We start from the raw sequence: 22,351 nt of genomic DNA, 5'->3' as shown, positions 1-22,351 counted from the left end.
ATCTCATTTCTACAAGATGGTCCATTAAATACTTGAAAAGAGTTATTATGTCTCCCGGTCATCTCCTTTTCAGACTAAAACCCTCTAGCTCTTTCAATAGATTCTCCCATGTCATGGCCCCATCCTGGTTGCTCTCTTCTGGCTACTCTCCAGCTTGCTGATGCCCTCCTTAAATTGTGGTACCCAGAACAAAACACAGGACCCCGGAAAGGAGCTGTCCTAGAACAGAGTGGGCCTGGTGCTCATCTCCTCATTCCTGAAGAGCCTAACTTTGGTCCTCTAGCCCCAAAATACTAAGGTTAAAAGTTCTCCACCCCAAATACCTCCAGAAACGTGGCTTCCTAACATGCCCTAAAAAGCCTGAGAAGATTCGCCATCCCCCAACTCCGAGAAAATGAGCCCTGCCTCTCCTCCTCTTCCTCCTGCTGGCTGTCCAGTTTTCACTGGCAAATGGAACTCAGGACTGTATACCCTCCAGATGATGACCAGAGGCATCCTTGGTCATCCATGGCAACTGGGAGCAAAAGATGGTTCAGAAAGAAAATGAAACTGGTTGAATGTTTAGGAAAAGGAAGGGCTAACTGGCAAACCCTTAAAAGAAGTTAGTTCCTTGAAGGCATGGGCCAGATGGAATCAATAACATCTCTGCACCGTTAGTCTTCGATAGATTTCCTAGGATCGTGAGTTTCTGTGACTTGTCCAGGGTCACCTAGCCATGACTTATCTTCTTGGTTTCCTAGCTGCCTTCCATATTTCACATACAGCTCTATCTATATTTTCCCCCTTTCTTAAACCCTTCCCTTCCATCTTGGAATCAATACCATGTATAGGTTCCAAGGCAGAATTTCAATAAGTTACTGGGCAGTGGGGGTTAAGTGACTTGCCCAGGACAAGTTAGGAAATGTCTGAGGCTACATTTGAACCCAGGACCTCCTGTCTCCTGGCCTGGTGCTCTCAATCCATTAAGCCACCTAGCGGTGCCCCCATCCCATTCATCGTATTTTTGTCGGTATTATCACCTGCCTACACGCACAGAAGAAACACCCACGTGACAGAGACCACAGATTTGTGGACGTGTCAAACTCTCAGGGCTGCGCTTCTCTGGCACAGTTGTGCCAGCTGTTTCCTCTGTCAGGATGACGCGTGCCCACACTGTGTTCCAGCAGAGCCCGGGCAGATGAATTCAGCTTCCTGAGCGACAAGGTAGACGGGCAGCCGGGATTATTCTATCGCCCTGCAAAGTCTACAGACTTGCTCGCTCCTGACTCTCCCTTCCCGGTCTTGCCTCCAACTGAACCGTGGCAGCACCTATTGGCTCAGGTGGTTGAATTGCTTTCCAGGTAAAAGAGTTCAGAGTCTGGGCCCCGGAGGTTCACGTCTCACTCCTACGGCTCGCTTGAAGCCTGTTTCTTCCCCTGTAAAATGAGGGAGTCCAACGAGAGGGCTTCAGAGGTCCCTTCCGGATCTACGGCCGTCGTCCTGTGGATCTGGAGCCACGCGCTGCGCTTTATTCATCTCTGCCCAATTCTTCCTTCCCTCAGTGCCCCCCCCCAGCTGCCCTGCACCCCACTTGGTGATGATGATGACGGTTACAGTCAAAGCTATTTTATTTTCCTGACTCCACGGAATAACAATTTCCCACATACGTGTTCCAGAATGATAAGATCCAAACCGTCTCCGTCTCTTCCCTCCCTCGTCTCGGAGCTGGCAAAGGGTTATTGAATGAGTGAGCCCTGAAAACTAACCGAGGCTGCCTCCCGCTAGAGGTTGGGGAACCGATGAGGAAATCCCCACTAACTACTCAGGTCCCCCCTTTACCTGCGATCTCACGCACTCACTGAAGGAACTTCAGTGGGGGAGACACGTCTCAGAACCGGAACCCACTGTATGTCAGCTAGAGGAAAAGATAATAATAGTGTGGCAGAGAACAGACTTCCCAGGGAACGAGTCTGCCTTCAGAAACTGTAGCCCTCACCCCATGCCCTGTCCTTGGTTTTGCTAGAAAATTGCTAGACCTCCCCCTTTCCTCCCGCAATCTTTGTTATTGTTATTCATCGGATCTGCCACCTTGTCACTCTATTTGAAGTGGGAGTTTTCTTGGCAGAGATCCTGGAGTGGTTGGCCATTTCCTTCTCCAGCTCATTTTACAGATGAGGAAACTGAGGCCAACAGGATTCAGGGTTTTCTTAGCAGAGATCCTGGAGGGGTTGGCCATTTCCTTCTCCAGCTCATTTTACAGATGAGGAAACTGAGGCCAACAGGATTCAGGGTTTTCTTAGCAGAGATCCTGGAGGGGTTGGCCATTTCCTTCTCCAGCTCATTTTACAGATGAGGAAACTGAGGCCAACAGGATTCAGGGTTTTCTTAGCAGAGATCCTGGAGGGGTTGGCCATTTCCTTCTCCAGCTCATTTTACAGATGAGGAAACTGAGGCCAACAGGATTAAGTAACTTCTCCAGGATCATATAGCTAGTAAGAATCTTCCTGACTCCAGGACCAGCACTCTATACACTGTACCACTCAGCTGCCTCCAATCTTATATCTCACTTCTTCTATTTACTTAAATGCCCTGGACACCCTCCCTGGAACCTTGTACTCAGGACCTATTGGGCTACATCAATGGGGAAAGAAATCAGATGGAAGTCATCTCTCAACCCTCCATGCGGCATGGGAAGAATAGAAAACAGCCTGGCTGAGGCACAGGGATGAAAGTCGAGCTCAAGAGGAAGGGAGCTCAGAGTCCAGTGAACCAAAGCTATTTGGCTATTTCCTACGAACTTCGGAAATCCTGCCCACCTCTGTTTTCATCTTACCTACACCTTCTTTTGTCCGGTTTTGTCACTTCCTGTTCTCTCTTCCCTTATACATCTCTGGACTACCTCAGTTTCCTCACTACTTACATTGTTTCTCCCTTACTAGCTTCCATGCCCTCTGTCTGTCCCCATTTCCTCGGCTTGTTCCATTCTTTCCTTCATTCCATACTTCCCTCCTTCATTAATTCAGTTCCATAACCATTCATGAAAAGTCCCTGCTTGAAGACCCTCTCCTCCATCTTGGCAGGGTCAGTCAAGCCATCAAGAGGCATCTCTTAAAGGCCCACCACGCGCCATGGATACAAAAAAGGGAAAGACACAACCACCACAGAGTGTGGCCTTTGGGTGGGAAACCCCAAAAGAATGGGTGATTTTTCCAATGTTAGTCAGCCTGGACTTTTTTTTTTGCTCCTTTTCCCTCATTGTTATCACTCATGGTTCTCTGGGAGGAAGAGAAGAGAGGAATGTATGGAGGAATGTATAGGGAAGAAATAAAAAAGATGCCAAAGAGCATTTAAAGTGTCTACACTGAGAGGAAAAATCTCCGTTTTTTCTGAGGACTTTCCGTGGAATTCTAGGACCCTTGAGCTAGAACTGGCAGAGACCTCAAGGGCCATCTTCAGTTGACTATTGAGGAGTTTGGCAAATCATGATCAGCTAGAGACGTGGAAAAAAAAAGGGAAGGGACTCAGCACCTATAGAGCACCCACTGAATGCCAGGCATTGAGCTAAGCATTTTACAATTATCTCATCGATCCACTGGGAGGTAAGTTCTATTATTATTATCCCCACTGTATAGTTGAGAAAACTGAGACAAACAGAGGGTAGGTGATTTGCTTAGGATCATGAAGCTACGAGGATCTTTATCCTTGAGGCAGTTAGGTGATGCTGAAGTGGACAGAATACCAGGTCTGGAGTCAGGAAGACACATCTTCCCAAGTTCAGATCTGGCCTCCGATATGTGTTAGCTGTGTGACCCTGGGCAAGTCACTTAATTCTGTTTGACTCAGTTTCCTCATCTGTAAAATGAGCTGGAGAAAAATATGGCAAACCAGTGCAGTTTCTTTGCCAAGAAAACTCCAAATGGGGTCACAGAGAGTTAGAGGTGGCTGAACAAAAAGGATCCAGAGTAGAGAGTAGAGGAAAGGGGTCGAGTTGAACCAGTTCAGAAAGGGGTTGAGATGACTAAGGGAGGAAAGTATAGATGGTGCTAAAGTAATGATTTAGTAAAGAACCAAGGGGTGAAGGAATTGGAAGTCAAGATGAGGATTAAAAACAGGATTAGGCTGTTAGGCAGAAAGAAAGATAGAATAATAAAGAGATCCCAGAAGGGCATCCCCAAAGTCTTAGACGTGGAAGTGGAACATGTGCAGGTGATGGCAAGAAGGAGGATCTGAGTAAGATCCATCACTGGGTGTAGCTGAGGTGGCGGTGAAGGAGTAAATCGGGGAACTGGACAATTGGGAGACATGAAGAAACATCATGATGAATGCTGAAATTTCCCCAGTTGGAGGATTGGAGATGGAGGGAAGAGACAGTCTGTTTTCTAGGCACTGAAATGAGGGAGGAAAGAGGGGAAGGTTCTAGGGATGAGTCAATCATGACCCCTGGGACCTGGATTGGGCGATCATTTGGATAGCACAAATGTCCAAGGAGGGGATGATGGTAGGAGAATGTGAGAGTGGCCATGAGGAGTAAGGAGTGTTCAGCTCCCCGAGGGGGGTGAGGGAAAATGGCCAGAGTCCTAGAAAGGGTGGCGAGGGATGTGGCGGCATCAGGACGGAGCTGGGTCTCACTGAGTAGGAGACCAAGGAAAAGAGTGATGGCTTGACTAGGTCAGGGTCCAAGAGGTGGCTTTGGAGAGAGCCTTGTTTTCAAAGGCTGGCAAAGTAATCTCCCAGACATTAAAGAACGGAAGTCCCTGCCTTAATATCAGCTGCCCAGTCGGTTGGGGGTTTCCTTTCTTGGAAGCATATTGGAGAAAGGAAGTCAACTGGGGAGCAGGTGGTATGGGGGATAGCCATAGAAGACATAGGCGCATCAGGAATGTTTGTATTTGCACTGAACATTTTGAGTGGACAGTTCCCTTTCCAATTTCTGGGTATTTGTTTTTCTGTTTCCTAAACATAATGAATTCTGGGTTTTTTTAACCCTTACCTTCCATCTTAGAATCAATACTAAGTATTGGCTCCAAGGCAGAAGACTAGTAAGAGGTAGGCAATGAGTTAAGTGACTTGCCCAGGGTCACACAGAATTCTCTGATGTCAGATTTGAACCCAGGACCACCTGTCTCAAGTTCTAACTATCCACTGAGCCACCTAACTATTTTTTAAGAATAATACATTCTCAATTCAGCCTTATTGTGTGTTAAGTGGGCTATAATGGACAAAGAAAAGTGAAAACAAGGGGGATGGGACTAGGTTTCTAAGGACTTTTGTAGCACAGGTATTCTGTAACTCCATGATTCTTTCCTATTCTCTAAGGGAGGATTAAAGGGCAGATTTATGCCAATTCAAGGGTATGCTGGGACAGATATTTCAGCAAAGAGTGCCCTTTCCCCTCCTCTGTGTTTTAGCTATGCCCTTTATCGCTCCCAGGCTCCTTCTGGGAAAGGCTCTTTAAAAACCCGCCCCATCCCATGAATTGAAAGTGATAGTGTGAGAACCATTCCTTTGTGGAACTTCCCATCCATGGACCATCCCTTAGAAGACTGCCAAAAAATAAAAGGGCAGAGAAGAGCTGGGCAGGAAGTCAGAGCCCTTCAAACCCCAACTCTGGAAGACTGGGCTCCTTTCCACTTCAAGCATTTCAGTGATGCCACCCAAGGAAAACTACCTGCTTCTGTTTGGGGGTGGCAGGAAAAGAGAGGGAGGAAGTATGGAGTACGGCATGTGCCAGTCTTTGGGAAAGGGGTGAGGCAGGGCATCAGAGAGGAGTCTCTTGGACAGGAGCCACAAGAGCGAGATGAGATGCCAGGGACACGTCAGCACTGAAGACCTACTGAGGTAAGAGCAAAGCCATTTCCTGACCTAAGGGAGCCACAGAGGGATAACTCTTTCTCTCTTGCTTATGTCCTTTGGATGAGCTGAGCTGAGCTGAGCTGAGCTGAGCTGAGCCTCCCCGTTCTGTAGTCTGTAGTAGCTGCTGGCTGATCCCACGAGCGCTTCCCTCCTAGCCTTGATTCCGAAAGGTCCACTCTTTAATATCTCTTGTGATCCTTCCTCATGGTATGGAAGTGGCAGCAGGTTCAGGAAGGCTTTACCAGTTCAAGGCAGGCTTTGGCTTTACCAGTCTGGGAAGGCTTTGAGAAAGGGGCCAGCAATTGTCTGTCCATGCCTCAAGGATGGAGAGGGAGCTGTGCTTCCAGATGCTAAGAAGAACAAGGTCCTTTGTGTGCATTGGCAGAAAGAAATCCTGCAAGGAGTTCCAAAGGTGAAATCCAGCAGGGAAGAGAAAGGGAAAGGAATCAGTTCTGAGTCTCTTAAGGATCATAGATTTGAAAATGGAAGGGATCTTCGACCAATCCCCTAACTTTACACCCTGAGATAACTAAAGCCAACAGGGTTGAATAACTTGCCTGGGGATCACATAACTAAGAAGTGTCTGAGGTTGGATTTGAACTCGGGTCTTTCTGGCTCAAAGCCTGGACCACTGGACCACCTCTCTGCCCTATGTGATCTTAGTATATGCATTTAATTTCTCTGGACTTCAGTCAGCTCATCTGTAAAATGATGAAGATAAAGTAGATGATCTCTAAGGTCCCTTTCAGCTCAAGGAACAGTTGGGGAGCTCAGTGAATAGAGCACTGGGACCAGAGTGAGGAAGATCTGAGTCTTTAAATGTCACCTCAGACATGGGGCAAGTCACTTAACTTCTATTTGCCTCAGTTTCTTCTTCTGTAAGATGGGGCAAATAATAGCATCTACCTCAAGAGTTGTGAGGATCGAAGAAGATAAAACTGTAAAGTACTTAGCACAGTGCCTAGCACATAATAAGTGCTATATAAGTGTTAGCTACTAATTATATTACAACAAGGTTGTATTAAATGCCTCCTATATGCCAGATGGCTCTGTGATAGGCATTGGCTTCACAGGGACAAAATGAAAGAGTTTGTGTGGTAGTGGTGGTGGAGAGAAAAACGTGTCTATGCATATCCCTTATAACTTCCCTAGTAATGATAGAGTTCTCAAGAATTACAAGAACCTTCTCCCCATGTATGGATATACAACTTAAGCTTATTGAATCTCCTATGTTTTCTCTTCCTGTTTATCTGTATCTCTCCTGTATCTTTCTTTGAGTGTTGTATTTCAGTCAGATTTTCTATTCAGTTCTGATCTTCTCTTCAGTTATACTTAAAAGTCCTCTATTTCATTGACTATCCATTTTTTTCTCTGAAGGATTATACTCAGTTTTACTGGGTAAGTGACTCTTAGTTATAGTCCTAGCTCCTTTGCCCTCTGCAATATCATATTCCAAGCCCTCCAGTCACTTAACGTAGAAGCTGCTAAGTCTTATGTTTTCTTGTCTATGGTTTGAATTGTTTCTTTTTGGCTGCTTGCAATATATTCTCCTTGACCTGGGGGTTCCAGAATTTGGCCACAGTATTCCTGGGAGTTTTTATTTGGGATTTCTTTCAGAAGGTGGTCAGTGGATTCTCTCCATTTTTATTTTATTTTTTTGTTCAAAAATTTGAGAGCAGTTTTCCTTGAGAATTTCTTGAAAGATAATATCTAGACTCTCTTGGACTATGTAGCTGTCAAAGTTTTTTTTTTTTCCAAATCTGGGATTCTGTAATGAAAGAATAGCAAATGTAACATTTATCTCACCTTATTGGGGTTCATCACCTCTCTCCACAGAGCGGAAAATATGCCTCCCTAGCTATTCCATCATCCCTAACCTAAATCCATCCTGGTGTAATTGTAGGTCTTTTCTGTTAATATTGTAATCAAGGAGATAGTTGTAATATTTTATTTTTTACAACTATCACCTTTATTACAGCTGGCACCCCAGTATCCCTTTTATTACAATATTATGGAAGCAGGGAATAGCTGATTGTCTTCTTCTCATAAAGAGACAGCTAGGTAGCACAGTGTATAAAGTGCCAGACTTGACATTAGGAAGATTCATCTTCTCACATTCAAATTTGGCCTCTGACACTGATTAATTGTGTGACCCTGGGCAGGTGATAGCCTTATTTGCCTCAGTTTCCTAATTTGAAAAATGATCTGGAGAAGGAAATGGCTCTTGTATCTTTGTGAAGAAAGCCCCAAATGCAGGAATGGAGGCTCAGACATGACTGAAAACTACTAAACAACTCCTCCTCTGAAAGGGTCCCCATGCTCTTAGAGATAATGCTGGTATCATGAATAGTTCAGAGGTCTTCAAGACACTTCATATGTTATTATCTCGTTTGATTATTTATTAACCAAAGAAACTATCCATGAGTATCCAATAGAAGTAGGCATGTAAAATAATAATAGTTTCTTTCTCTTTTAAAGATGGCGAAGTGGAGACTCAGGGAAATGGAGTGAAATGCTTCAGCTCACTCACAAAGTGAGTGAATTCAGGCAGTAAACTTAGATCACTTGATACCCAGGCTGAAATGTCTCCAGACCTCAGTGCCTCCTCCTTTCTGACAATGCCACCCTGTTCTGAAAAGCATCCCAGATGTTCAGAGTCAGAGATGCCTGACTCTCTTCCCAGGACCCTCATTAAGGCTCTAGTCATCCTGTCATCAGGGCCCTGGGGAAGATATGAGCATAGCTGAGGAGGACCTCCAGCCAGAATGAAGGGAGGAGCGAAAGAGATGCTGTTTATGTGGTCAGGCTGCTTGAGAGGGTAGAGAGGGGTGGTGGAAGATCTCGGTCGTATTTCTGGGAGGTTCACTCAGGGCAAAAGTCAAGAACCTGGGTGGTGGAGGATCTGTAGCAGTAGGGCAAGAGGTTCTAGGTCAGTGGTGATGAAAAGGGACCTACATCAAATGGAAGAACAATGAACTGTTTGTTCTTTGGTTCCATGAAAATTCCTTTGCTTTCTCTCTCCCCATCCTTGTCTTCTACCATCTTTTCCTTGGACCTCGGTCCTACACAGGGTTTCTAGCTAAACAAAGGGCTAATGTCAAAATGGGGTTCTTTCTTCTGCCTAATGTGACTTAAAGGTTCTAAGACAGACTTAAAAGAGCAATTTCACCCAAGTTTTTGTTTTCTAGGACAAGCAGTTTTCAAGGCAGTCAACCATAAGGTACTGTTGGGTGGTGCTCTTTCAGCAGAGGGGATTTATTTAGTCAGTGCTAGATAAAGATACCACCCACCATTCAGCTCTTTATGAGTCTTGGAGTGCAGCCAGGGGGTGGGCTTTATCCCTTTGGAATTGTCACCAAATACTGAATTGGCTGTTGACAATAATATGGAGGATGTGCCACTTAGTGCCAGTCGGTGGGTATGAGAAATTGACACTACCCAGTAGAGGTTAGATGGCTTCTATAAGAGAAAGGGAAAGAGTGAGGCAGACAGACAGACAAACAGACAGACAGACAGAGAGAGCATGTGTTGCCCCACTTGTGGTCTTGTTATATAATTTACTTAGAAAGAGCACAGGCTTTCTAATAAAGATCTGAGTTCTATTTGTGGCTCTTCTACTTGCTACCTACCTTTATGACCTTGAGTGAAATACTTACACTCTCTGGACCTCAGTTTCCTCATCTGCCAAAGGAAGGGACTGGACTAGATGACGTTAACATGTCTAGGATTCTATGATCCTATAGACCTCTTTATGTCCCAATTTCCCTATGTGTAAAATTTAAATTGCCCCTTAGCCTTCCCAAATCCCCAATTCCTCAGAATAAATTGACTCATCGATGTGAATGTGGTCCTCGGAGTTCAGAAGAAAGATATCTCATATGAAGTTTTAGAGCAGAGGGTGGGACAGATCTAAGAAAACAGCCACTGAATCACCGCCACACGCATGTGACAGATGGGGAAGAGAAGACCCAGAGGGACTGAATGACTTACCTAAGGTAATCCAGGAGCAGGAGCTGGTGGTCAAACCCAGATCTTTCTATTCAAAAGGAGGGAAGTGTTCTTTCTACTTCCGTCTGCTATGAAAGTCTGAAGACTATTCTGGGTGAATGGAATTTTCAATTTGCACATTGGGCTAAACACTGGATTCCACAGTGCCCGTCCCATAGTTGATGCCTGCAAATGCCTATTGATTCATTCGTTCATTGAGATTTCTCCTTCTGAGGTTTCCTCACTCTAATAGGAGTCAGGGCAGGGTCTGGGAAGGGGGAGATGAGAACCACTTTTCCGACTTGTCGATTCAATTAAACACGCATTTATTAAGAACTCCCTGACAGAGCCCATGACGTTAGGGAGGCTATAATCTACCTTTCTGGGAGGGAGAAAACCAAAGCAGATGAGGCAATAAGAACTGAATTGGGTATAATATAAAAAAGACAAAGCATGGTGTCAATAATAATGGCTGGGGGCGAGGGATAGAGGAGGAGGAGAATACCAATGGCTGCTCTTGTTATGAAGGAAGGCTTCATGGAAGAGGTGGGATTTGAGTTGGCCCCCTTCTCAAATGAATTGCATTGAACCAACCCTTAGCCTACCAGTCATATTTATCTTCTTTTTCTCTGCCAGGAGTTCCCAAGCCTACTTACTCATGTATCTTTGCTAAGAAGGCAGAGATGAGTGAGTGCTAGCTCTCGGACACCTATTTGTGGAAAGACAGAGAAAAGAGTGGCATTACTATGTATCACAAGTCAGAAATAAGAGTTCACTAGGAGACATCATCCAACCAAACCCTCCCTGCTCTGCCTCAATCACCTCCCCATAAGCCTCCCAAATCTGGAATGAGTGTGAGGAAGGAAAGAATACATGGAAATCTGAAATCTTGGATTTCAGAGGACAGAGAAATGGAAGCAATCAATGAGCACCATTCCCTCATTTTAAAGATAAGGCAACTAGAGACCCATAAAGGTCAAGTAGTTTGCTTCAGACCACAGAGTTAGTAGGCTACAGAATCAAGATTGGAACTCAGGTCCTTTATTATTATTATTATTTTTAATTTAAACCCTTACCTTCCATCTTGGAGTTAATACTGTGTATTGGCTCCAAGGCAGAAGAGCAGTAAGGGCTAGACAATGGGGGTGAAGTGATTTGCCCAGGGTCACACAGCTAGGAAGTATCTGAAGCCAGATTTGAACCTAGGACCTCCCATCTCTAGGCCTGACTCTCAATCCCAACTCAGGTCCTTTAGCTTACTATAACTGGAATATAAAGGCAAAATTGGGAAGGCAGCATGAAAAGTAACAATAACAACTGAGCATAGGACTATGAGCTGGAAGAATGCCTTAGAAGGAGGGCAAAACAATAGCAAAGTGCCACATTGCCAACTGGCCAAAGGGCTGAGGCATCCTGAGTTTCAGCCTAATCCTCTTTTCCTTAAAGCATTCCTCTTCAAGGGAAGATGAGAATATGGAAATAGGTCTTGATCAATGACACATGTAAAACCCAGTGGAATTGCTCCTTGGCTATGGGAAGAGGGGTGAGAGGAGAGGAGGGAAAGAACATGAATCATGGAACCATGGAAAAATATTCTAAAGTAATTAATTAAATAAAAATTTTCAATAAAAAATAAAAACGGTAGATAAGAAAATAAAGAATCGTGACTCAGAAAAAGGAGGGGTCTCTCTGTCTATGTTGTGGTCAGGATTTCAGGGTAGAAAAACAAGAGACATTCGACCTGGAGAAATGAGGATGATAGAATCAAAGTTGTGGGGTGAGAGGAGAAGAACCCATCATCCTACACTGAGATGATGATCCTAATGCCTTCTGCTCAAACAGCATCTAGAATATTGCATTCAATTCTGGGGCCCACATTTTAGGGAGAACATTGACAAGCTTGGGAGCATCCAGAAGATGATGGCTTAGGAAGATGGTGAAGGGCCTTGAGTATGGACTTAATTGAAGGTATCTGTCCGAAAGTCATGGGGAGGAAGTAGGCATCCCCTTATTAAAGAGCTTCCCACAAAGGTTGAATGGCCACTTATCAAGAAAGAGAAGAATAGTCAGGCACTAGAAAGTGAGCCATTCCCATAGCATCAACAGCTTCCCAGTGTGCTCAGGTAAGTCAGTAAGAATTGGACTGGTTACACGTGAGCCCAAGATATTCTGAGGAGTCTAACTTCATCCTTAGGCTAGGGAATAGGACATTGGTAGAGGACACTCATGGATAAGGAAGTCCTCTACCAAAACAGGTTAGCATCTTCTCTGCCATTTCCTTCCCTTGGAAAATGAGGGGATTAGACCAGATGATTTCTAACGTCCCTTTTAGTCTGAATCTCCTTTCCTAGAACCTGCTCTTCTTTCAGCCTTTATCCCAACCCAGTTTTCCTTTTCATGGCTGAGGCAATCCCACCACCTACGTGACTGGGGATTGTGGGAGAACAAATAAAAAAAAGAACAAAGCTACCCAGAACAGTCCTAAGAAGCTAAGGGAGAGAATCACACACCCCCTTCAGATTTTCTTCCCGTTTCAGGCATCAGCAAATCCAAGAGTCCCTGAGTGGACCAGAAGAGCAAAGAGAGAAGAGCTTGGCTCCCCCAAAGACAAAAACAACTCTCAACAAGACTATTGGTGAGAGGCGAGAACTCTCTCAAGTGAGCTTTTGTGACTGCCAGAACCTCTCTAGTTAATCTGATTTTTCATCCCTTCTATTCATTTACTGCTTTCGAGTTTACACGAGTTTCCCAAACATCATTTGTTTTGATCCCCACAATGGCCCAAGTGAGACAGACCAGCTGTCTACCCATGGAATTTCCAGCTGGTATGCATTTAGCCTTTGAGCTCAGGCTTTCTTTCCTCTCATTGATTTTCCTGGGGCTTCTCATAGAAGAACCACCCTAATAGGGATCATGAGTGGCTCCCAAAGGAAGGTCTCTCTCTGTGATTTCATAGATGTTTACCCATTTGGCTGAAGCCTTAGATGTTCCGTTTAGCAGACACACAAGACACAGAGCTGAGGAGTGGAGGGGGGGGGGTGGAAAGCTCGCCCATTGGGTGAGAGTTGAGACTGAAAAACTGAATAAGCTGCACTGATGGGAAGGATCGAATAAGATGCAAAATCGTGAGAGAAACCCATGGAACCCAGTCGTTCCTCTCCACAGGAGCTCCCAGGTTACCCTGGTATGCACAGTACACCAATCTCCTGGAGGAGGCTGGGCTAGACTACTTACTCTTGCATGTACGTGCCACCAGATGGCTCTCGAAGCTCGAGCTAGATCTCCAGGGTCCATGTGAATCCCTCTGACAGGACAAGAACTGGGTTATTGTCTAGTGGCTCAGCCCCGATTTTCTGTACCGGCTCTGAGCATGGGAATCCGACCCTTGGGCGTGGCACCATCTGAAGGGTTGAGCTCCTTCGCCATATCAAGGCTCGAAAGGCTCATATGATCATGCTGGGTTAAATGAGAGTACATTTACCGGAAGGAACCAGAAGCAAAGGGAGCAACATTCCAATTCCCAAGAGAGACGCCTCTCCAGATGTGAGGCTATCTCCTCTTCCACTGGGAGTGCATTCTGCCTATGGATGGCTCTGATGGATGGGAAGTTATTGCTGGACATGCCCAGCCCAAGTATGCCTCTTTGCAACTTACATCATTGCTCCTACTTCTGTGTTCTGTGGATAAATAATGACAGCTAACTTTTCTATAGCACTTATTATGTGCTGAGCAATTATTATCTTATTTTATTTACAACAACCTCAAGTGGGAGGTGCTATTATTATCCTTATTTTAGATATACAGAAACTGAGGCAAACATGGGATAAATGACTCACCAGAGGCAACACAGTTAGCAAGTGTTTGGGGTCAAATTTGAACTCAGGTCTTCTGGAATCCAGACAAGGCTCTCTCTCTACTGTGCCAACTAGCTGCCCAAACTAACAGAACAAATTGATTCCATTTTATTTTTTTATTTTATTTTAGTTTTAAACTCTTACCTTCCGTCTTGGAATCAATTCTGTGTATTGGTTCCAAGGCAGAAGAGCAGTAAGTGCTAGGCAATGGGGGTTAAATGACTTGCTTAGGGTCACACAGCTGGGAAGTGTCTGAGGTCAAATTTTAACTCAGGACCTCCCATCTATAGGCCTGGCTCTCAACCCTCTGAGTCACCTAGCTGCCCCATATTTTTTTTAAACCATTACCTTCCATCTTAGAATCAATACTGGGTATTGGTTCTAAGGCAGAAGAGTGGTAAGGAAGGGCTAGGCAATGGGGGTTAAGTGACTTGCCCAGGGTCACACAGTTGAGAAGTGTCTGAGGCCAGATTTGAACCCAGGATCTCCCTTCTCTAGGTCTGGCTTTCCATCCACTGAGTCGCCTAGCTGCCCCCTCAATTCCATTTTAGATGTAATAGCTATTAAATTATTTGATGACAATTCTCATACACCACTCCACAAATTGTTGGGGTTTTTTTCCAGGCAAATCATTCCAATTCCTTCAACTGATCCTCATGAGACACAGACTCATGATCCTTAACCAACCTGGCTGCTCTGCTCCTAGCACCTCCAGAGAGAGCCTGGGGTCATGATTGTCACTTTGTACACTGTGCTGCTCAGAATTGAACAGAACATAGTTCTCCAACTGCATTCCCACTGGAGCAGAAGGCAGTGGACTTTCGATGCTCTCCTTCTCCCTGGAAGCTCTTCTTCTTTTAGCACAACCCAAGCACGCCTCTGCTCTTTGGCTGCTGTGACAAGGAAATCACTTTAAAAGACTGACATATATTAATTTAAGGTCGCCAAGGAATTCAGCTATGTAATTCCTAAATGAAAACTCAAGTCAGCAGTCAACCTTTTATGGAGTTTAATTACAAACAGGATGAAGAAAGGTATTAGAGATAGAGAGAGAGAGAGAGAGGGAGAGAGAAAGGGGAGAGAAGGGAATAAGGCTGAAATACCCCTTCTGTTTAGGCTGGGCCAAAAGGCCCAAGCCCTTAGATAGCTGGGGCAAAGAAAGGAGATCAGTCCCTATTACTCACGTGACCAAAATGGAGAAACAGTCTCAGGGGCCTCCACCTCCAGCTTCCTTCAGAGCCAACCCTCAAAGCACCACCTCTTAGACCAAAAACCTCTCCAACCAACCACCCCTCCGTCCTCAGACCCCGCTATCTTTAAGGAAACCATCCAAGTTCCCTCCCCTCAGTTCTCACATCTACCAATCACTGTCCATGTCTTCCCTGTGCCAATGGTGGCTCTAGCTTAACCCAGGACCGCCCAGAGGTCTGTGGCTTTGCACATGTCTGTTGAAGGTCATATTCTCAAATAATTAAATCTTGATCCTTTGACTGCAGCCCTTCCTAAATCCTGTTACCCTGAGTGGGGTGGAAATTGTAGTTTCCAAGACCTGGTTCTGTCATTCCAAGTATCTCTATTGAATCAATTCTAAAATCAATCATGACTCAAAGAACTTCCTGTTCTATGCTTAAGCATAGGTCAAAGCCCTTTCCATTGTTCAGCAAAAGGTTTCTGTCCTAAAGTAATCTTAAGAAGGGAGGAGGAGGAACCTCCCATGCCAATGGGGTTCACATTCCAATAGAGTTCCCACTATCAATAGGAAATTTTTCAGGTATGAAATTTCCCAATGGTGAAATTTCCAACATTTATAAGTCTAAGAAATTTTAAGGTTTACAATCCCCCCTGATGATCATTGGGAGACTAGTCTCCCCATTGATCATTTAACATAATCATTTTGTAGTTCTGAATTCACTTCTAACTAAAGATATACACAATATTCAATTTTCTAAGAGAAATTAGAATAGTGAGAGAGGAAATAGAAAAGAAAAGAAAGCAAAACCAATGTTTGCTAGGTGCATTGACAGAAAGCCAAATTAGGGGCAGTCCCTTTTGGCATAAATGTGTACAGTTACAATAAATGTTCAATCAAAAGTTCAGTCCAATCAATCACATCCAAAGTTCATTCTTGATCTTCTTGATGAAGTGTAGGTTTTCGGCATCTTTCTGCAACAGTTCATTCTCTGGATATAAAAGTTTCAAGCTTCTTTCTTGAAGATCTTTTCTCAAACAGAATCAAAATCTTTGAATTTTTTATAACAGTAAAATCTTAAACAAAATTCTTGGATTTTTATAAAAATACAATCTCAAACAAAAAAAATTCAAAAATAAAAAAAATTCTTAGATTTTAAATTAAAATACAATCCCCCCTGAAGTAAGTATTAAAAAAATATCAAGTTTAGCTCAGAATGCAATGTTCAGTTATGGGGGTGTATGTGTCAATTATCAAAAGAATAGAAAAATAATCAAAAACATAAGAAAAATTCAAAATAGACCTTGTATAGGTCCAGTTTAAAGTAATTTCTATCCCACAAGTATGTAGGACAGAATGCAGTAATATTTCACTTAGTCATTTATAGCCAAGACTACAGGAAGTTGCATTATATAAGAAGAAAAGAATTAGAATTCTATTTTGATGGGGAAATGTCATTCCCTTGTCTGATTTTTTCCTCAGGGATATAGGGAGCCAGCATGATAGTCAAGCTTTGTACTTGTTTGAGTATTTCGAAAAGAGTGTAGATACAAGGAAGTTGTACGACTTAAACATAAGTTAAGCGTTGCAACCTCGAGTCTCACTTTAATATTTCTTGTGTGCTCTATTGGCACTATTCAGGTTTAGTCTGTGCTCCTTGTTTTTATCCCTTTTCCTGGAATCAGACACAAACATTAATCACAGTCCTATAATATTTTATCAATAAATGGCAGGTTCCCATAGTTTAAAGCTTTTAGGCATATATTGATATTATAGCAAGAGTATATATATTAACTTGTATTACTGCAGGAAAAAATAATATTAATATTAATTATGTGTACCTTCAGTACAAAAAAATGAGAAAAAATCAAATATTCTGATCAAAAAATAAAAGAAAAGAAATAAGAAAAATATGGGAAAAAATCAGTAATTCAATATATTCTTGAAAAAACAGCATCCATTTGTCTATGGGTTATTATCTCCAATTCATATGATAAGATAGAGTCACAATTCATATGATAGGATAGAGTCAATCAGTCTCAGCAGAAGATGCTTTCTTCACATGTGAGCAGTGAATTATGGCCCATAGAGAGACTGAAATCCACCAGAGCCTCGGAATCCTCCTCAGATAGCCTGATTTCTCAGCAAGCCTTCCCTGTCTGCTGTATAGGAAGTGGATTTTTTATCCTGAAACATGAGACACTACAATGATCTTTTTCAAATTTTGTGGGTTTCGATTTGAATCAATGTGGCGGCCGAGCAAAACCTTTTGGAATCTTGACTGCCAAGTCACCAAATAGTGTGGATCTGGGCCAGTCCTACCGCAAATGGCCTTGGCATGGACTTGCCAAAACCCTTGGAGCAGAGTGTGTTAGTTGTCTTCAAAGCTGAATAAATGTAAACATTCAGTGCTTGAACTTGGCCAAGCACAGTGCTAAATGCTTTCACCTGAATTTCAAATTCCAAAGCAGAAAGGGGCCCTGTCTTCAAATAGCTTACATTCTTGTAGCAGGGACAATACAGAAAAAAGTCAGAAGATGTCAGGAAGGGCTATTGGGCAGCACTGGAAAACTTAAAAGAAGCGGAGAGCAGCTATTGGGGAGCGGCATGGCACACCTTTTCCAGTGGCAATGGATATATTGGCTTGATTATGTCTCTGGAGCTGGAAATTGGGGGAGGGAGAGCAAGACAGTTGGCAAAGCGGTGGCCAGAGAATAAAATGACTCATAGGGACAATGAGTCAAATCTATTCTGGCATTTACTAGGCCCAGGAATTGGCCCTCTCTACAGGAGAGTTCTTAAATAAAATGATTTTTTTTCTCCTTAAATAAAACATTTATTTGCTCAGGGATTGGGGTGGGTTCTCAGTCAAAGAGCCCAAAGCCCATGTCATCATCAGACTCTTCTGACTCCTCCTTTTCTTCTTTCTTCTCCTCCTCCTCCGCAGCAGTTCTCCACTAAAGGGATTAAGAATGCTGAAGGATGATTTCTACTAGAGGATAAGGAGAGGAGGCAGGGAAGTAGATTTGTTCTTCTTTGGTGCCAGGAAGTAGAAGTAGAGACAATGATGGAAATTGCAAAGAGGCAAATTTAGGCTTAACATGAAGGAAAGAATTCTTTATATTAGAGATTTTCTAATAACAGAGTTATCCAAAGTGGAATAGATTGCCTCGGGAGGTAGTGAAATTCCACTTGTTAGAGATCTTTGACCAAAGTCTGGGCAGATGATGACCCATTGGACATGCTGTAGAAGCATTCTTTATCAGATTCACTGGACTAGTTAGCTCCAGAGATCTCTTCTAACTAAGATGCTCTGATTCTGTCATTCTGTGATTCGGATTTCTACAATATCCTCCATAGCAACAAGGCTTGCCTTTGATGGAGACACGACCAGCTGAGAGTGGAGAAAGGAGACATGGCAGACACACTCAAGCAAGAACTGCAGACCAAGAGAAGGACAGAGAACCACAAAGGAGTCATTGTCAAATGTGGGACACCTGCTCTAGCATCCCATGAAGACCAAGCTTCAGGAGGGATCATGACTCAGTCAGTTACTAAGGAGAGAAACAATGAGAAGGAATGACTAGGAAAGCTACTTAATCACGGTCTACTGTAGGGGCATCACTGCTTAGGAGTCTCTCTGGCCAGGATAGAACTAGAAGTCATTCTGTAGGTTGTATGGAGATTGATGCTCATAAAAGGGATTAGATATTTCCCTTGAGCTCTATTTGGGCCCTATTTGTTTTCTTTGATCTATATATAAACTGGTTGATTCAAATGAGGCAAGCAAGCTATACTTTTGAAGTTCAAAGAGTTTGTGATAACACTCTGGAATGTCAGAGAGTGAGACTCTTGGCTTATTTAGGTAAAGACAATAAGCCAAAGAAATGGAAATCTCATCATACCCCACATCAAAAGTATAACGGGTGCCATTTTATCATGTGAAAGCCCTTGGTGTAAAGGTTGCACAGTTGGCTTTCATTTTAGTCTCTGTATCACTTTTTTTTTGTTCTACCTGGATTTTATTGTCAGACTGACCATGGCCCCAAAGCAAGTAGTCCCCTCCAAGGTCAGAGAGACAAGGAAGAATATGGCTGGGGCTGTTTAGAACAGTCAGAGGTAGCTGAGAAATTAAAGAAGAGGTTCAGTTCAGTAGTATTGGCAAGGTCAACCATTGGCTGCTGTTTCTCCCATTGCAGCTGAGTTAGCTACTGTTTGAAGACTTCCAGCCAGTCATCGTGCTAGTTCTCTAAGAGGAGTGAATGGGGAGAAGGACTAAACATTTCTATAGTGTTCCCAAGTGACTATCATCAACCAGTGTGGAAACCATTGACTCTATACCTCAGGTGGAAGCCAATCCCTCTCTAGCTCAACTCCCCACTGAAGAAGAGCTGTTGACTATTAGACTCCTTTCATCTCAGCAGCTATCTCCAAGGCAACAGGTCCAGCGCTCATACAGAAGCTTACTGAACTCTTCTGGTCATGGCAAAAGGAGATTCTCTCCCAGGAGATCAAGGATGTACCTGCTGTCTCTAAGGGAAAAGGAAATAGATTGTCTTCTGACAATCACAGGGGAGTCTTTCTCAAGTCATTATAGCTGGCAAGATCCTAGCCAGAGTCCTCTTTAATGGGCTGGTCCTTCACCTGGAAGATGATCATCCACCCAAGAGCCAGTGTAGTTTCAGAAAGGGCCAAGGAAATAGTCAACCTGGTGTTTGCTGCCTGACAACTCTAGGAGAAATTTCAGAAGCAGCACAATGATCCATACACAATGCTCAACCTGAGTAAGGCCTCTGGTATTGTCAGTCACAAGAGCTTATTGGAGACCATGGACAAATTTTGATTGCCTGGAGAAGTTCATCAGTATTGTCTACCAGCTCCATGATGGCGTGCTTGCATGGATAATGGATGATGCTCTCAGGTTTTCCCAGTCACAAATGGAGTGAAAGAAGGCTGTATACTTTCTCCCATACCTTTTGGCAAGATCTTTTCAGATTTCTTTGGTGAGAATTAAAATGGCATCCAGGTCCATTATTGCACTAATGATGAAATTATGAACTTGAAAAGGTTACAAGCCAAGACTAAAATGGATAGAGAGTTGGTGTGAGGCTTTTTATTTGCAGATGATTGTACACTCAATGCAGTCTCCCTCCGAGACTGCCAATGTGCTCATTTGGCCTCACAATTAACACCAAGAAAATGGAGGTTCTCTAATAGGCAGCACCACACCACCCATACATGAAACCATTGGTTAGAGCAAATGGAGAAATTGTGAATTCTGTGGATACTTCACTTGGCAGTATATTTTTCAGGGATGTCCACAGAGATGTGTGAATTTTAAAAGTCTCCATCTTGGTATAGCACCCAAAAATTGTGCACACCCACACTACACGGGCATGTGCTAGTCAATGACAAATCAGAAATAACTAACTGCCCACCTGGGCTGTCCCATAACAGATGGTGATACTGATGGACATACTGCTAAAGCTAGATCGGTGTTTGGGTGAAAGTGTGGAAGAGAAGAGGTATGATGCTGCCTACCAAACTAAAGGTCTACAGAGCTGCTCTGTTGATTTCATTGTTGTATGCCTGATAAACTTGGGCAGTTGGCCAATGCCACGCCAAAAACTTGAACCACTTTTCTTAGTTATCTTGGGAAAACTCTGAAGGTTACCTGGCAAAATAAGGTACCAGGCACTGAGTTCCTCTCTCAAGCTGACCTGCCAAGCATTCAGACTCTACTGATGAGAATACTACTCCAATGGGCCAACCACATTGACCAAAAGTCAAAAGACTATTTGACACAGCATTCACACAAGTCAAGTGCTCACACAGAAGTCAGAAGTGACACAAGGACACTCTAAAGGTCTCTCTGAAGAATTTTGGTATCAGTTATGAGACATGGGAGACGCTGGCACAGGGCATGCCCAAATCAAAGAAGGCATCGCGTTTTATGAGCAAAGCAGAATTGCGGTGGCTCAAAAGAAATGAGATGTGCAAATTTAGAGACTCTCCATCCCAAATGTTCAGATCGACTATTTGTGCCCAACCTGCTAGGCTAAAATTCTATTGATTTGCCACAGCTGAACACACTGTACCTTGACTCCAATATCGTGATGTCCTCTTTTTCTCATTGAGCATGGGGGATGATGACCAATAACAAGTTCTCTAAGGCTATTTGGACATTATCCCATGCAGGACAACGACCTTGATGCAGACAGACTGGTCGAGCAGGGTTAGAGTCAGTCATTAGGGTTTCCATCCCAAGAATAAGGAGTCAAACCACTGTAAGGCTGAAACGGAAATGCCTCCTTCTTACAATTAACTGCTAGTGCATATGTGGCTCAGGTATGAGACGTCCTGAACAATCCATGTAGCACATCGCCTTCCAGAAGAGGGAAGATGAACTAAAGCTACAGGGGTCAACGCTGGGGATGAATGAAAATATGTGCTGGTCTCAGAGGTGAAGCTCGGAATCTTGGAGGGAAGGGCCACCCACCGAACATGGGTTTCAATGACCAGATGAATACTGAACCACCAGCTGATGACCAACCCTGTCAAAGTCATCTGAAATGCGTCTGCCATTATGATCCCTAGAGGTGCTTCCAAAGAACAGCACGCTCGCTTTTCTCTTAAAATCAAAGAGCCCCACTAGCTAGATAATGAGCTTCTTGGCATAGCTAGGACTTGTGGCTACCTCTGCTTCTTGGTTGTAGTGGGTAAAGGTAAGCCCAGCTTCTGGTCACCATTCATGGACACAAGCCCCCAGGCCATATGCCTGAGAACATGAGCTCAAGCCAGAGCCACAGGCATAGTTGCAGCCATATCCTGAAGACTAGCCCAGACCTTGAACATAGTCTGGGTCCATCGTCCAGTCCAGTGACTGGAGGTATGATTTCACTTAACTCTCGCATGAGGAAACTCTGCCTGTTGATGCAGATTGGCAACTTCTATGAAACAACACTTGTTTTAAACCCTTACCTTCTGCTTTAGAATCGATACTGTGTGTTGGTTCCAAAGCAGAAGAGCAGTAAGGGCTAGGCAATGGGGGTAAAGTGACTTGCCCAGGGTCACACAGCCGGGAAGTATTTGAGGCCAGATTTGAACATAGGACTTCCTGTCTCTAGGCTTGGATCTCAATCCACTGAGCTATTCAGCTGCCCCTCCAGTTCTGCTTGGTTAAGTGACTTATCTAGGGTCAAATACCCTGGGTCATATACCCATAAGTGTGAGAGGTAGAACTTGAACCCAGATCTTTCAGGCTTAAGTACTAACTTTCTATTTACTACTCCTTTTTGTCTCTGTGTGTAATAATTATTTACTAAAACTTAATTAATTTGTTTCACAATTAGGACACTGTGGAACATTTTTAATTATCCCAAGAATCTCCCCTTGACCAAAGCTCACCTTGTTAAGATCAGATTGTTCACAAATATGCTACACAACTGCCAATAATGAGACAGCACCACCTTTGAAGAGGCAAAATAAA

The 22,351-nt window shown here is 43.7% G+C and overlaps 1 pseudogene; it reads right to left on the bottom strand.

Annotated features, from left to right (window-relative positions):
* Positions 1-1,446: 1,446 nt before the first annotated feature.
* The window catches only part of LOC100026970 (tissue alpha-L-fucosidase-like), a 43,046-nt pseudogene continuing 22,141 nt past the window's right edge, over positions 1,447-22,351 (bottom strand).

This window comes from Monodelphis domestica, chromosome 2 (genome assembly GCF_027887165.1).
Source record: "Monodelphis domestica isolate mMonDom1 chromosome 2, mMonDom1.pri, whole genome shotgun sequence".
Taxonomy (NCBI): Eukaryota; Metazoa; Chordata; class Mammalia; order Didelphimorphia; family Didelphidae; genus Monodelphis; species Monodelphis domestica.
This window is presented reverse-complemented; position numbering and strand designations above follow the sequence as displayed.